Source organism: Xyrauchen texanus, chromosome 43, assembly GCF_025860055.1.
Source record: "Xyrauchen texanus isolate HMW12.3.18 chromosome 43, RBS_HiC_50CHRs, whole genome shotgun sequence".
Classification (NCBI taxonomy): Eukaryota; Metazoa; Chordata; class Actinopteri; order Cypriniformes; family Catostomidae; genus Xyrauchen; species Xyrauchen texanus.
The window spans coordinates 23,459,954-23,472,398 of NC_068318.1; positions in this window are offsets into that span (position 1 = coordinate 23,459,954).

Sequence of the window (12,445 nt, forward strand, 5' to 3'; positions counted from 1 at the left end):
TTGTTGCCTCCAGCATCCTATTCGTCACATCAAAGGTGCAGTTGATCGTGTGGAAGTTTGTGTTCTCCTCACTATCACTTTGGATGCCTGGCAGTGAACATTTTAAAAAGAATATTAATTAATTACAAAATCTGAAGCCCTCCCAGCTAGGACCCATAAACCACAGAATGACATAAATTACCAGCAATGCCAAACACAGCCTCTATTCTTTAAGGACTAGACAGCTACATTACCAGCAAAACACTTAAACAGTTGCTCCAGATCAGTGCTTTCCGGGGTCTCAGAATCCTGGTATGGGCAAAAATTATGTCTGTTGCTTTGTCCTTGCCAGCCCAGTAGATGGAGCTGTTGCTCCTCTATATCCTCACTGTCACTGCTGCCCACAGCACCCAGCTCTGTCCCTAACCGCCCAAGTGCCATTTGGGCCACCACTTCACTAACCTCACCTGTGCAGACACAGAATTTGGTCACATATCATCTCTTAAACACAGAATTTATGTGCCACATTACTTAAAGGGATTGTTCACCCAAAAATGAAAATTCTGTCATCATTTACTGACCCTCATGTTCTTCCAGACTTGTATGACTTTTTTCAGAGGAACACAAAAGGAGATGTCAGGCAGAATGTCAGCCTCAGTCACCATTTACTTTCATTATATGGAAAAAAGATGCAATGACAGTGAATGGTGACTGAGGCTGACATTCTGCCTGACATCTCCTTTTGAGTTCCTCTGAAAGAAAGTCATACAGGTTTGGAACAATATGAGGGTGAATAAATGATGACAGAGTTCTAGATTTTGGGTGAACTATCTCTTTAATACATTGGATAAATTGCATAAGAAGATAAAGGATGGCATGGTGTGATAGAAAATGCAAACAAAGAAATGGTTACTTACTGGTCCATGTAGGTTTTGCTTGGAAATTTCCTTTAAAAGACTGGTGTATGATGTCTTTCTTGGGCTCCGACAATCCAAGCATATGCAATCTGAGAGGAAAAAGTTAATTTGCTATATATATTTTGACAAATTTCTTTATATATGTCCTTCCTGTTATTTCCATTCTATCTATCGTCCTCAATTCATCCATATGTATTAGAGGTGACTTGCGTTAGTCATATTTCCCCCAATGCATTCCTTCTGTTGTACCTCTCAGACTTTTGACATCCTGTCAGCTGCTGTCCTCTCTCTGTTCCTTCGACTCTCTTCAAATCTTTTTTCTCCTCCTGTAAGAACAAGTGTTCTCATACAGTGGTCCTACTATGTGCTATTTAAATGCTCAAGCTACACTGATTTTTATTTTTCATTTAATACATGGATTTGGTATTTGTTAATGTTGACTTCCAGCTAGTTGATAATACAATTCTGTTGGATCCTGATGTGTGTAATTATTTCAATGTTAAAATATTTTCTACAATTCCAACTTAAAACGTAAAGACAACTGTAATTAAACCATTCGTATATTGATTCCCCTGAAAAGTTTAAGCACTATGGCAATTTCAAAACATTGCTCTGTTTGCTCTGTTGACTACCTGTTTAGCGGCTTAACACACAAATGGCTTACAGCTATCTCTGGGATAGGAGAAAAATAATTACATAAAAAAATTACACAATTCACCTTTAATTGTATGAAATTAAAGGTTCTGTTGACATACCTGAATACTCCAAGGATAGCACATGCTCTCAAAACTCTCTTCTTGAGCTGAGCTGTACTGACTGACCTCCTCTTCTCCACTGATGCTCCATTTGGGTATATAATGTGTGGACGGGGGCCCCATTGCATTCCCAACACCAACACTGACCTCCTTTTCTTTGTTCACCCTCTTCACCACATCCCCACTTGTCCCAGCATCCATCTCGTCGAAGCATGGAACACTCTGTGTCACCTCTGCATTATCCAGACTCCTCTCAGCTTGCTGTAGAAGCACCTGAGACACTTTAAGGTTGAGAACAATGGAGCCAATATGGTTTGAGATGGAGTGACTGACTGCCAGATCCTTTTCTATATCTGATCCTTGTTCTATATTGCTACAGTTGGAAGAAGATGGCTCACAGATTGGAGCATGATGGGACATGGGCCACTCGTGCAGAGGAGTGCAGTCCCAGTGAAGGTCATCAGTGTCTGTGGTGGACTCCTCTTCTTTGTGGACTGTTGTGGAAAAGCTGTGAGACCTTCTCTCTTTTGTTTCTCTCTCTTCCATGTGCTCCTGAATCTCATCATCCACTGTTGTCCTGCAGTGCAGAAATACTAAGAGGAAGGGAAAAGTCTGTTTAAATTAATGTATAAGATGTTCTTTGGAGACACTTTCTTGTAAAAGCAACTTACAAAGGGAAATTACAATGGGAAGATAAGAGACAGGTCACATACTTTTGTTTTTCCAGCAGAAGTGTTTACTAATTTATAGTTGTACAATTTCCTGCTATCATTGCATAATAAATACGAAATACATTACTTGCCTATCTGGAATTAAATACTTGATGAATGGCTTTGACTGTTATCTCAAGCTGCTTTTAAAAGACACAATGTCAGTTATAACTCTAAAAAGGTGACCTCCATTCTGTTTCATTCAGCTGCCAATCATAACAGTGGGTGTTTACATTGAAGTCTTAAAGGGCCAGAGAGCTTAAAACTGAGCATTTCAGATAGAGGGCCAGGGACAGGGTGGAAAATGTATCTTATATTATTCAATTGTGACTGTTTTGGTGTAAAAAAATTAAACTTTACTAACATTACAAGTGGACCTCAGAGAAGATAATAAAATGATTAAAAAAAAGAGTATGTACCCCTTTAACATTTCCCCTAATCATGACTAGATGAAAAGCTCACCAGGTTTGTCATGCTCTCTTGTCTCATTGATGTCAGTATTCGATTCAGGGATGCCTTGAAGGGCAGACCATGAGTACCATGCACCTCTCCTCTTATTCTCACTTCTTATCTCCTGCAGCAGATTAGATTTCACCCTTCACTGTCATGCTATCATATATTCCTCTTTCTTTATCTGTAACATAGCTTGCACAACACTCAAAAGATATCCAAAGTCCCAACTGATAAGAATCAGTAAAATAACACCACACAGCATGTTTACACACTCTGATATCACAGCGTAGTGTGTAGCAAAGATCTTGCAGGGTGTTGGTCCTGTGCTGGGCTCTGTGCTGGAGGCCTGTCTGCAGGAGTCTGTAATAAGGCTGAGGTACGGCGGGATGTGTTATCAGAGCCTGACCAGCCTCTACCGATTGTTTTATGCACCGTGAGTCTGTGGAGCCCCATGGCACAGCATCTGAACAAAACAATATAACTGCTTTACAAGGATTTATGCTCTTTAACAGTGAAGGTGGTCATAGTAACTGAAAAATAATGTATATTTATGAAGTATATAGTTTGCTAATATGATACAGTGAAATAATACAAAAAAACTTTACATCTCTAAGGCCTAAACAAACTCTTTGAAAGTATGTGAATACAAATAAAATAAATAGGTATAATAAAACCTATTGTTTAATGGCATAGAGATTTGCTGGTAACTTTATCACCACCTTGAGTACTGAGGCTTGTTACTGCCACAGAATCATGAGAATGCACCTTTAGTACGTACAACGGAAATGCTGCATGCAAAGCATTAACCAAGCATTCACATTTGCATATTTACATACTGTATGTATCTGACCTTAGGGCAAAGCAAAATGAATGGCAAATATGTAACAAATGAACAACACTAATATAATAAATATATATTACATAAGCTCCACATCAGAAATGATTATCAAAATGGCCATATGACAATGTTTGTATTACATGTATGAAGGTACCTGTATAGATCTCCTGAACAAGAGCACACAGACTATAGAGGTCTGATTTTCCTGTGCATGCTCTACACTTAATCACTTCTGGAGCTGCCCAGTTAAACAGGCTGAGAGGCACAGGAATAGGAGGTGCAGCATTGGGGCAAGTTCCCTCGCTGTCATCAGAAAAGAGGGTTAAGGCATGTCTAACAACTACAACTCCATTGTGAATATAATCCAATTAAAGGTGCTGTAAGCGATTATTATGGCATGGCAGGTAGACAATATGTCTATTACCTGACAGATCTGTGACAGAAACACTGGGGAAAAAAGTTCCCATGGGTAGTGGTAATTTCTTTGTTTAGCCAATCAGAAGACTTTGAATTGTCTTCCTGACATTCATATTGTGTGTTCACAAGTGGAAGCCAAGAATATCAGTTTGTTGTGGGAGAATGCTGTTTTGCATTGCTTGTGCTTTGAAGTCAGTTCACAGCTCAGTTCACTGTCCGGGTTTGTTGATATCAAATTGCATATTTGTTATTTTTCTAACCTGTGATATACTGAGATCAACAATGACTTTGGAGTGTGCAGTTGTAAAAAAAGGGGGTTATCTTATTCAGTGGCAGAAATCTGGCAGAGGTTATAGAATGGCATGCATTGCTTACACTACCTTCCTAACTTTAACTGACTCTACATTCTATGGTTTGCAATATGTGCCTTTTGCAAGGAAGGTGTACCTGGGCACTATGAACCCAAGGCCTGTAACCTTGGCAACTCCAGGGTGTACTATGAGCACAGTGTGTGAAGAAAGGGCCCGAAGCACCAGAGATCGGCCGTGCAGGTATATTAACACCTCACAAACCTGTAGCACCACCGACAATAAGTCAACCACCTGCAGGAGAGGGAACTCCTCCCGCTAGATTGTACCGATAAGCAAAGGGTACAGTTTAGAATAAAGGCACATCACAGTCATTTAAAAATGAGTGCTTTAAGGGTTAATTCGCTCAAAAATAAAACATTTTTCATTATTTACTCACTCTCATGTTTTTCCAAACTAGGGCTGGGCGATATGGCCAAAAATATTATCACAAATTTTTTTTTTCTATTGTTCGATATCAATATTTAGCACAATATACATTTCATACCATCACTGGGGAGAAAATGCATTCCAAATGTTAGACCTTAGGAACGAAACTAAACATACAGTAACTTGTTTGTTTGCTAGTAAACTCCAGAGGGTCAGCTACCTTGGAAGAATAAATAGTTTAGGATTGAATCCTACAAACAGAAAGGGGTGTGACCTCTTTAAGATTTTGATTACATTTCAAAGACATTTGACTCCACCGCAATACTTTCTTGAGACGCTCTACACTCCAGCTCAGTAGGTGGTGGTAACGCACCATAAACTGGATTGCCAACCGCCAATAAACATTACAAGAAGAAGAAGCACTTTCTTGCTGGTGACAATGCTTTGGATCATGAAAAACCATTTAACTAAATAGTGCATAAATAAACAGCAATGGTGTTGATGTCAGAGTTGCTATTGTGTTCAGTCGATAGGTATATTGATTTGTCATTGCTTTCTTGTTCGGTGCACAAAAATATCATATTAGCTGTATAGCTAGCCTGCTAATACTTCCTAATAGGCTGATTTAATGACTGATTCAGTTAGCTAGTTGTGTGTATAACTTTGCTGAACTGCTTGTGTTTTTAACGACCCATAAATGATCTGATTGTCTATATGTACAATGTCTGATAGCTCAGCGAGTATTGATGTTGACTACCACCCCTGGAGTCACGAGTTCGAATACAGGATGTGCTGAGTGACTCAAGCTAGGTCTCCTAAGCAACAAAACCATATCAATAAATATCAATAGTTTTATCGCCAGCCCTATTGCAAACCTGTATGAAACCTGAGGTAATGTTAAGTAGAATCTTGGTTTCAGTCACCATTCAATTACATTGTATGGAAAAAAGATGTAATTGAAAGTTAACATTGACTGAGGTTAAAATTCTGCCTAACATCTCTTTTTATGTTCCACGGATGTTGTACGGGTTTGGAACAACATGAGGGTGATTAAATAATGACAGAATTTTCTTTACTGGGTGAACAATTCCTTTAATGACACTTTAAAATATTACCCTTTGGTGCAGCAGACTGTACAATGATCCCACATTTACTCTCTCATAGACCAGCCTGGTGTTGTCCAGGTGTGTGGACATACTCACAGCCATCAGCAGCAGCAGGTGGGGGTGAGACAACTGACTGTAGATGACAAAATACTCAATCACCATGGCAATTGCAGCGTTTTTAGACAACAGTAATACTTCTGTTAACCAGGTTGCATTACTTTCCTAGATGTGCTTAAAGATGTAGTTCACCCAAAAATTATTGTTGAATTTTTAGCAACAATAAACATACGTAACATTCTTTTTGGTGCTTGACAGTTTGACTCACTACCCACTTTCATTTAATGGAAAAGAGCAAATGGGATATTCAGCTAAATTTCTTCTTTTGTGTTCCATGGAACAAAATAAAAATTATACAAGTTTTGAATAACATATGGGTGAGTAAATAATGATGAAATTTAGTTTTGGGTGAAATATTCCTTCTAAATTCCTCTAAACATTTTGGGATATTTTGACTGAAGTTCAGACCAACATGATATCAAATTAACATGATATCCTGTTTAATTATTAAAAAAATTATTTGGTCTTTTTAGTAATTAATTAGTGCACATTATTCTAAAAAGTTTTGTTTTTAATTGCTAACTTTTACAACATCAACCACTGCACCAACTTTATTTTCTTCAATTAGGATTAGTTTAGTTTTACAATTGGTACCACTTTCCATTAGATGTCTTAACTACTATGTACTAACATAAAAAATACATAAAATACAATGTATTTATTGTGTAACTATGTGCTTCTCTGCAAAATTCTCACAAACTTCACATTTGCTGCTACTGAGGTTGAGGTTTGGCAGGTAGGGTTTAGGGTTTATGGTAAGGTTTAGGGTTATGTGAAAGGTTAACAGTGTAACTACAGATGTAAGAACTTAAATTTAAACTTAAATTTAAGTACAATGCAACAACACATACTGTATGCATATATTCAGTCCATTGCATCAAATGCTTAAATGCACAGTAGTTAAAGACACCTAATATAAACTGGGTGCTTACAATTACTTTTGAGTTTATATTTGTTTACTGTCAAACTCTTTTGGAGCTTTCACAAGTCTCTGAAAAACAGGACAGTTTTCATTGTCTCACCAGCAATATTCCTGCTCAGTAATGAGTAGGTCCAGCAGACCATTATATCCATCACGTTGTGACAAAATCTGATCACGTAGCTCTTTAACAGTGACACGACACCCTTTCCAACTGTAACTGAGGCACAGTTAAACCAAAAGTAAATGACGTTAACAGTGTGAATATTATGATTTTGTTTAACTATTACCAGGTCCAAGAAACTTGGTAACAGAGTTTGTCTTGAAATGTTGGAGTGAAAATCTCTTTGATGTTTCCTCTAGTCTAATGTGATTCAAATGGAATATTTAAAAAAAAAAGAGGGTATGTCTTGATAACACTGTCTTACTTGGTCATACATATGAAAGATCCACACAAAAAGGAATTGTGGGGCTCATCATCAGCTTGACTTAAGTCACCATCATTTATCAGGGGCACGGAGCCAGCCAATCCCAGACTCAGTCCTGGTTTCTCAATGCATAACTGTAAACATTATTAGAGAATAATTTCTGAAATGGTTAAACATGGTTCCAATGTATTAAGAGCTGTGTTAAGTAGTTGTAGTATGCTACTGGGAAAGGCACATCCTGTATTGATTTTAAAAATCTATACTCCTTATAGTACTAAATCATATGTATCCTTGTTTAGGGATACTTATGCAGACCTTTCCATAGCCAAAACACTGCATCACAATATCACGGGCAGACGACTTAGTACTTAATTTATTTTCGAGAATAAGCCCAGTTCCCCTAAAGAGAAGTACAAAAATAAAAAGTCAGAAAATAAGTGAATAAAGAAACAGCCTAGCAAAAAAAGCATACAGCAACAAGCAAATTTCAGCCATTTTTAAAGTGTCAATTTAAAATGAGAGATATCACAGATCTTACCAAGGTCCCAAGAGCTTGAGCAGGGAAGGAGAGCTCAGTAGAGTCTTTGAGGAGTTTGGGGTGACTCGTGCATCCCTGGGTAGATGTGTCTGCAACAAGCTCTGCATTTGATGCTCACACCTCTTCAAGAAAGAAATCATCTGTGGAGAAGACCGGGAAAAAATAGCATGTAGTATAAATTACTATTAATTAGTCAGAAAATGCCTAGAATGGATAATCATAATACTATGTGGAACAATATATTTTTGGGGATCCCTGTTGTTGGAGCTAAGCAGAACATGAAATAAAGAGAAGCGATAACAGAAGGGATCCCTAGATCCAGGGGCTCCAAAGGATTTAAAAATAAATAAATAAAAATCAACAGCACAAACCTTTGGGCTGTTCTCCTGAGCACCTGCCTCAGCCCAGTCTCTCGGTGTACGGCCCTGATCGTCATTGAGACGCAGGTCTCCACCAGCATCCAACAGTGAACACAAGAGACAGGGATTACAAGAGAAAACTGCAGCATGAACGGGAGTACTCCTGTCATTACAGCGGCTGGTGGACCCAAAAACATCACACATGAGACATTGTGCTCTTTGGATAAGCATACCGTACAAGCTTCATGGATGATTGTGGAGGGACAAGGCACACAGGTTTGGCCTTACTGATTCGGGTTTGCTCCATACTGCAGAAGCTTCTCGGCTACACTTGCAAAGCCGAGGAGAGATGCGCAAAAGAGAGGTGTCTGTCCAAGGTGGTTCACGCTGTCAACACCAACACCTGTGGAAGGTGTAATATATATAAAAATATATTAATATATATATATATATATATATATATATATATATATATATATATATATATATATATTTATATTTCAGCCCTGTTGGTCCATTCTATGCAAGTGAATGGTGGCCAGAACTTTGAATCTTTAAAAACCACATAAAGGAAGCATATAAGTAATCCATGCGACTCCAGTGGTTTAATCCATGTCTTCAGATGTGATATCTGAAGATGTGGGTGAGAAACAGAACAACATTTTAGTCCTTTTTTCTTTAAATTCTCCTCCCTGCCCAGTAGGTGGTGATATGCACAAAGAATGCGAATCACCAAAAACAAAAGAAGAGTGAAAAGTGAAAGTGGAGATTTATTTTTAATTTTTATCTGAAGTATGTAATTTCTGGGCCACCACCAAGTCAAGTCAAGTCAAGTTAAGTGTTTTTTATTGTCATTTCAACCGAATACAGATGGACCAAATGAATTGCAAAAATAAACTATATTTTAAAAAAAATATTTTTATAAAAGCACTAACATTTATTCTGTATTGTTTGAGCTGTAAATTTGTTTAAATCATAATTTTTACAATAATTGTAGGGTTTTATGGTTTATTGACATTGTCATGGCAACAAAGTTGTAAAATTGACTATTACTTTACACATAAAATGTTAGTAAGTGATTTTATCACACTAAAATCATGTTTACATTTATATTGTTTATGTCGTGTCGCTATACTTTTGAAACAGTGAGTATTTTAACGTTTACGGATTGGCCCCATTCACTTCCATTGTAAGTGTCCCACTGTAATCCAGATTTTAGCTTTTTTTAAGAAAAGGGGCAAGACAAAAGTATTTTTTGTGGTAATAAATGTTATGCCACAAATGCTTTCGATTCTGGAATATTCCTTTAAGGTTGGATAGGAGACATTTTGTAACAGAAAAAGTTACATACTTCACCCACACCTATCATATCACTTCAGAAGATATGGGTTTAATAACTGGAGTCTTATGGAGTACTTTTATGCTGCCTTCATGGGCTTTTTGGATATTCAAATTTCTGGCCACCATTCATATAATTTATATATATATATATATATATATATATATATATATATATATATATATATATATATATATATATATAATTATTTTTTCCAAATCTTAATTTGAGTTCAGCAGACACATCTGTGATGGCATGAGGGTGAGAAAATGATGAGAGAATTCTCATTTTTGGATGAACTATCCATTTAAAGGAACAGTTCACCCAAACATGAACATTCTTTCATTGTCTATTAACCCTCTTTTAATTCCAAACGTGTTGGATCTTCAGTGGAACACAAAAGGAGACGTTTAGCAGAATATCCAAGCAGTACTTCTGTATACTCTTCCATTGTATTGAAAAGAGCAGCTTGGATATTTGGTCTGAGCGAATGATCCATACCTTTCTTGAGGACTTTCTCTACTTTTGCTACTTTTTTCTCGGTCGTGTATCTGTGCAAGAGGCCTGGTAAACCTCCACTTTTCACAGTGCCCAGTCGCACAGGGCAGGGCACTGGCTGAACCCCTGTCATGATGCTGATGTCCCACAGATCAAATTAGAGAAGTCAAACCCCAGAGTGTTTCTTCCTCGCCTGTAAACCATAATTTACTTTACTTGTATAAAGTATAAACTTAACCATCTGTGAGGTAAATAGGTTTACATTGTTTACTGGCTACTAAAGCAATTAAAAAGTTGACACAGTTTAAAACAGTTTAACGTGCAAACTAACCATCAAAGAAATGTCCTTATTGACTTATATCTGAAATACTCGAGTAAAATGAACAGTAAACGACACACATATATGCTAGCTAAGTGACACAATAAACATATGGATATTAAATTTGAAATATATGTACATATTTTCCTAATTTACCAAACTATAATTTACCTGTGGACATATATCACTAATTAAAACGGTTGACAAACGTAAAACAGTTTTTAAATAAAGAAGGATTCGAAGTTGGTTCTAGCGTGATGTATTCTCGCGCCTTTACCTGATTCTGACGGTCAAGAACAGGCGGATGGATATTGACATTTTGGTACTTCAGATAAATATGCTTTATTTCGAGTCTCATTCCTCGTATATTAAAATTGATACTAAATGTTTAGCTAGTTGTTATTTATTTAGCTCGAAAATCAATTGTGAAATTTGAAAGTGGAAAAAGGTAACTTTGTCGCAAATATTTTGTGTATGATGGGAACTATTTGTTCCTTCTACTTTCGCCTTCCGCGCATTTTAACGTCGACATTCATTCAACTCGTTCACTGTATATAACTGGGTTATGAGTTTTTTGGATGGATTGGACAATACAGGTAATGGTGGGAACATCATATTCAAAAGTATACTCAATGGATACTGGTAGGCCTCAAGGTAGTCTCTGTATTCCCATTTTGTTTAATATTATGATAAACGAAATAACGAAAAATTGGTACTGGGGTAGGATGATCTCTATATGCAGAATATGGAGCATTATGGAAGAGGGGAAGGAATGTCAAATATGTGGAGTAGGCCTATAGTATGCAGGAGGCAATAGATGAAGTTGGAAATTGGGGGTTGAGAGTCTCAATAACTAAAAAGCAGATATTATGTGTTCAAAAAAGGGGGAAAAAACAAACAAACGTTAAACTAAAGATGTACAATCAGGTATTAGAACAAGTATCAAAAATCAATTTCCTGTGAGTATGGATGGTCTCAAATTTAACATTTGAATGCCATATTCAAAAAGTAGTAGACAAATGTAAGAAGATTTATGTATTACGATGCTTGGCTGGGACAGATTGGGGCTAGTCGCCCTTCCCTAAAGAGAATATATAGTGCTTTAATAAGATCTGCTATAGATTATGGCAGTATTATATAAAGTACAGCTTCTGCATCTCTGAAGAAAAAAAAAAAAAAAAAAGTTATCCTTTCCCAGGCATTAAGAATTAGTTGTGGTGCATTTAGATGTTCACCAGTAATTGCTCTTCAAGTGGAAATTTGCTGGTTACAATTGAAAATGGTTTATTGGATATCAATAAAAGGACAGTTATAGTCATCCTGTTAAGAAAGTTCTGGATAACTGTTGGGAGTATGAGTATTTACAATTGGCGAGTTTCGGATGGGACGCAAATAATGAGGCTCCCTGAATGGGAATTTTCAATGTTGAAGTAATGCTGGCAATGCCAGTGTTACCTCCCTGGATGTTTCCAATGCCATCAGTCAATTGACAGTTGCTGGGAAAAATAATCGACAAACAAAGATGGGTTTCTAAGGATATGGTAGTGAGGCAATATATAGATAAAGATTATTGTATACAAATCTATACTGACTGTTCAAAGAATCCAAAGTCTGGACATAAAGCAGCAGCAGTAGATAGTCTTCATTTTTACTGTAAAATAGGGAAAAGAACATCTAATCATTTATCTGTTTTCTCATCAGAAATGATAGCAATACAGTTGGCTCTTCGGTGGGTGGAAGAGTTTCAGCCACTAAATGTGGTGGTCTATTCTGACACTCTTTCTGGTCTTACCAGCTTAATGAATAGGAAATCTTATTTTAGACAGGATATTCTTTTTGAAAATGGTAAATAGTCTGCACTTTTATAGCACCTTTTTAACCTTAATGGTATTCAAAGCGCTTTACACTGTGACTCATTCACCCATTCTTGCACACATTCACACACCAATGGCAGCAGAGCTGCCATGCAAGGTGCTAGCCTGCCATTGGGAGAAACTTGGGGTTCAGTGTCTTGCC